Source organism: Gossypium arboreum, chromosome 10 (assembly GCF_025698485.1).
Source record: "Gossypium arboreum isolate Shixiya-1 chromosome 10, ASM2569848v2, whole genome shotgun sequence".
Taxonomy (NCBI): Eukaryota; Viridiplantae; Streptophyta; class Magnoliopsida; order Malvales; family Malvaceae; genus Gossypium; species Gossypium arboreum.
The window spans coordinates 24,648,049-24,654,073 of NC_069079.1; positions in this window are offsets into that span (position 1 = coordinate 24,648,049).

Here is a 6,025-nt window from a genome sequence, read left to right on the forward strand (position 1 = left end):
AAATATAGAATTACGTGCAGTGTCTACAAGTGTACAGGTCAAATTGTAATATAGTTTATAGTTACAACGAAACACTTTGGAAGTATTCCAATGATCGTACCTAAGGGATTACTAAGTTGGTGAAAACTATTACTAAATAAGTTATCCAAAATTAAGTACTAGTTCTTTTTTGAGTCGAGAATTAATAGTGCAAATTCAAGATTAAGGTTGCCATAAAACTAATTAAATTAAACTAAACCTAAGGTTAAAACTATCGAAACTTTCTATTTCTTGTTTAAACGACGCAAGCTACTTAGCCTAAAGTTGTTTGAATTACTAATTATGAATTAAGCCAGTATTTACCTTAGTTGAGTTATTTACATCCATTGACTAAAAATACCCTCTCGGTCTTATCCTCGCTAAGAGTTACTACCTAGGATACCCTCTCGGTCTTACACAAGTATACAAATATCCTTTCAGTCTCACCTCTAAGAGAAGTTTACTAAAGGCTTACACAATAGAATACTATTTTAGTACCGTTTGTGTAACATCCCGAAATAGGGCCTAGTCGGAATAGTGATTTCGAGACCACAAATATGATATCAAAATATTTATTTCGTGATTATTATGAGGCCTAGAATATGAGTATATGCATGTGTTAAAATTTCATGAAGAAATTCTTTGAGTAAGGTGTTCAATTGGAAATTAGGGACTAAATTGAATAAATTACAAAACTTGATTTCTAAAAGCAGTTTGCATGAAATTGCTTTAGATTATAAAATAGAAGGTCTTGGGGAGAAATTTTCCCAATTTCTAAATTTTTGGACCAAAATGGGCTTGCATTGATGAAATTTCAAAGAAAAGGCTTAAGGGCATTTTGGTCATTTGGCATTTAAGTGAAATAAAATGGGAAAAATGAACCAAAAATCAGCCATTCTCCTTCTCCATGTTGCCGAAATTTCTAGGGGTTTCCATAGCTAGGGTTTTCAAGCTTTCCAAGCTCAATAGTAAGTGCTCCCAAGCCCCGTTTTTAATGTTCTTTGTATTTTTGAAATCCTGGTAGCTTGCTCTCTCCATTTCTACCATATTTCATGCTAGGATTCATGTTTAAAAATTTACCCATGCATGAGTTGCTTGTATTTTGATGGATTATGGAGGAATATGAAGGATGAATGTGTATTAAACATCTTTTCTTAGTTGGTTTTCATGAGAAACCCTTATAAGGACTATTTTGCAAAAGATGTAAATGTGTGGTAGAAATGAGAAAAATATGGAAAATGTGGGCTACCATAAGAAGAAAAAGTGTTCAGCTAGGCTTGGGTAAGATAAAAAGTGCATGTGTTTCATTATACGAGCCTAGGGACTAAAACGTAAAAATATGAAAGGTTAGGGGCAAAACGGTCATTTGGACCAAGGTAGATATTAAACTTGAAATGTATAATTTGGGGTATTAATGAGTTAATTTTGCTGTTATAGACTCCGAGGAACAAATTTCAGAGGTCGATCGAAGTAAACGCAAGGTTTCGGAATAACCGAAACACAACTCTAAAAAGAATACCAGGTAAGTTCGGATAACTTAAAGTAAACCCCTAATATGCATAATTGAATGATTTATGAATACATGATGATTGCATTTATTATTGGCATGAAATATCATGGAAATACATATTTGATGGTAATATTTGAAAAATGTCTTGGTTGAGGTTGACAAAGGGAATTTGATGGATAAACCTTCATTGATATGTGTAAAGAGATCCTGCATCTGTTACAGTAAGGATTTAGCCTGGATGGGTAATCCGTGATCTCAAGTATGAAAAGGATCTAGCCCGAACGGGTGTTCCTTGAATGATCAAGCTCCCGAAGAATATGTGTGTGCATTATGGATTTATCCCGGACGGGTAATCCGATTAGGGTCTGAATTTAGCCTGGACTGGTAATTCAGATTCGAACTCAGTAAGGGTGTTTGTTGCAATAAGGGATTTAACCTAGACTAGTAATCCCGACATCACTTTATGAGTTCATGATATGGGGGATTTAGCCTGGACTGGTAATTTTGCCATAAGATGTGAGGTTCGTGGAAGTGCATATATGTGAAATGATCATTCGTGAGAATTGACGGATAATGGATATTCCATCAAGATTTCCTAGAAACTCAACGGGATTAATATGATGTATATCTATAAGATGATGAATGATAAGCTCATCTACATAAATTATATGATGCTTTGTTAAGTCACTAACTCATTGATTGAGTGCACGTGATAGGGAGTCATTTCATAATTGATGATTTCATGATTTAAATATTGATGTATGCTAATTACTCGGTAAGTTTACTTTCTGGTTATTCGAGCTTACTAAGCATGTAAATGCTTACCCCTCTCTTTTCCCCTGTCTCACAAAGCTCGAGGACTCGAAAAGATTGGAAGACGATTGGGGAGTCAACACACTATCAACTAGACAAGCTTTGGTATAAAGACTTTGTTTGTTTTGTTCAATGGCATGTATAGTATTTTTGAGTATTTTTTTATATGTGTCATTTGATTTGCCAAATGAAGGCATGTAAAAATATGTTTATTTCTTTGTATATGGCCACAAAAATTGGCTTAATTGAAGTAGGCTATGACCTACGAATTTATGCTTGGTTTTAATTACAAGTGATGGGTCGTTACCAATTGGCAATGAGTTACATGAACGAGCCAATTTCGGATGAATTAAAGTGACATAGGTACCCATAAACACTAAATGAGAAATAACCTATCATGTATGAAACCAATGATATGAGGTTTCCATACATCTAGTTTAATCAAGATTATTTACAAGTGTATAATTGTGTTTTACTTTAAATTTGATAACCACTAAACACAAGTAGTAGAAAGGGGTGAGTAAAGGCTTGGAAAATAACCTAATAGAATCCACATGGTTAGACACACGGGCGTGTGTCTAGGCTGTGTGTGACACACGATTCCCTCCCATGGGCGTGTGCTATGGCCGTGTATCCCCTGTACTTAAAATTTTAGCTCAAAGTTGTACACCGGTAGGCCACATGGCCGTACACCATGGCCGTGTTAAAAAGACAGTGTTGTCCACGGGCAGGCAGCACGGGTGTGTGCCATGACCGTGTTGATAAGTCAGTGTTGCCCACGGCTGAAGGGCATGGGCGTGCCCCAAGTCACATGGGCATGTGAGTCCACACGGCCCACCGACACGAGCGTGTGACACTTTATGGTAAGGAAAAATTTCCTAAGGAGCCCAAGGTTTATCGAACGTACCCGAATTTGTCCCGCACTGCCTTTAGGTATGTTATAGGCCTCGAAGGCCTATATAAGGGACAAGTTGTTCATGGATGAAAAGCTTATAATTTGAGTAAAACTTGGTGACCCAATTTGGTGCGTTTCAAAATGTAAAGTCCTGGTAATGCTTCAAACCCTACCCCTGCGTCAGGTACGGGTGAGGGGTGTTACAGTTTGTCTAATTATTCTACCAGGGTTGTCAATCCTAGTGTACTAAGAACTTTAACAAATGCGAATAAATACCCAATTCAGATAAAGAAACACCTAGTTAAGTAATCAATTACTCAAACAACAATGCAAGATTTGAATAATAGATCAGATTTTATTCTCCTATTCATACAAACTTTCAATTTACTAAATTAACTAAAGTGATATAAATAAAGAGGATACAAAAGAGAATGCTCATTGATTAAATCGAGATAACAACAAGCATCTGAAATATTCTCCACTTGCAACGTCTAAACTTCAGGATAAAGAGATTTTGATTAAAAAAACATAAAGAAAACCTAATCTAATGAAAAATTTGAAAATTGAATAATGGTTTATTCGTCCTCTTAATATGATTATTAAGTTAATTATATAGGTGAGAATTCTAAGACTAAAATGCCTCTCCGTTTAATACAACAATTATGACTTTAAATTAGAAAAAGATCCTGAACTGCCCATGAAATTGCAGCTGCCACGTTCGGAAAATCGTCGCGACGTGGAATACTTTCCTCATCCCGACATGGAACCCATTTAAGTCCCTCCCTTGAGTCTATCTTCAATGTCCTGACTTTCATGGCCCAATGTCAAAACATTCACACCATTTTCATTCCAGAAGTTATTCTTGCGTCTATTTTTTATGTTGCAACTTCCATACTTTGTGGTCGTAATATTGGCAAAAATTTCAGCTCGAAATTGCATCTTTGGCTCCCGATCTATCCTATATAATCACATAACCTTATTTAGATATCAAATACCATAAAACTACTAAAAAAATCATAAATTAACTACTTAAACTATAAAAACATAAAATATTACTGAATTGACTTAATTTTACTATTAAACATGCTAAAATTATGTGAAAAGGGATACAAATCGTGACATTGGCAAAATTTTGAGCCCAAAGTTGCATCTTTGGCTCTCGATATGTCCTACGTAACCACATAACCTTATTTAGATATCAAATGCCATAAAACTATTAAAAATCATAAGTTGACTACTTAAACTATAAAAAACATAAATTATTACTAAATTGACTTAATTTTACTATTAAACATGCTAAAATTATGTGAAAAGGGATACAAATTGCAACATTGGCAAAAATTTCAGCCTAAAGTTGCATTTTTGGCTCTTGATCTATCCTACCTAACCAGATAACCTTATTTAGATATCAAATACCACAAAACTACTAAAAACCATAAATTGACTACTTAAACTATAAAAACATAAATTATTACTGAATTGACTAAATTTTACTATTAAACATGATAAAATTATGTGAAAAGGGATACAAATAACATGATCTACTATGGCAGATCAGTAGGAAGATCAAAGGACATCATGTCTTTTTTTAAGATTACCTCAAGATTTGATTTATATATTTTTGAAAACTCCTATCCCCAATGTCCCAGACATTTTATGTTGGGGTATACTAGCAATGGTTGGTTTACTCTGGCCAGTGCTTATGCTTTTGTGGCTGATTTAGATATCAAGATTCTTGAACCCAATGCTAACCTTTGGAACCTAATTTGGAAAGCCAAAATTCCTTCTAAGATAAAATTTTTCTTGTAAAAATGCGAGCATTGTGTTATTCCTATGTGTATGTGTCTCAGAAGTCGACACCTTGTTTTGATGATCATTACTGTAGTGTACCATAACTCCAAAAGAGATCTCTCATCTCTTTAGAGACCTCTCATGACCTCTAGGAGTCATTGTATACCAAGGTTCATTGTAGACTGTGTCCATATCCTTCTTGGACAGAGTGGATTATTGCTAGCCTATCCTCTAAGAAGTGGACGTCTTTCCCTAGCCTTTCTTGGTTTGTAGTGTTTTCTTTTGCTCTTTGGGAAATTTGATTGCTTCAGAATGTTGTTATTTTTGGAAGCCATTATCCTAAAGAAACCTTTTGTAAGTAGATCTTATCTGCAACCAGGGAATTTGTGCCTATTCATCATCAGTACGATGTTTTCCCTTCCCCTCATTCTTTGGGGTCTCTTAGAAACCACCTAGTAGGGACTTCTTTAAGCTTAATACCGATGGGTCATCTCTTAATAACCCGGGGAAGGAAGGAGTCGGTGCTTTCATTTGGGACCACCTAGGGAATTGGACGATTAAATTTATAAACATATCTCTTGCGCTAGTAGCGTCCAAGCTTAATTGTGGGAATTAAGAGATAAACTCCACCAATTAAGATCACTTAATATCAATGACCTAAATATTGAAGTTGATGCCACCATTGTTATTTTTCTAATGGCTAATAATAATTCTACCAATCTAATTCTCACCCCTTTGGTTGATGAGTGCAAGATGCTCCAACAATCTTTAACTACTAGACCTTTGCTGCATGGTTTTCAAGAAGGGAACAAATGCATCGATGCACTTGCTCATTTAGGGAGTAATTTACAATGTAACTCTCCCTCGAATGGTGTCTTGTCTTTTACTCTTTATCGGTTGTAATAATCCTCCTAAGTGCTTGAAAACCTTACTGCTTATTGATAAGCATGGTTGTTTTATATATTGAGTTTAACTCTCTTAATATTTTATGAATCTTA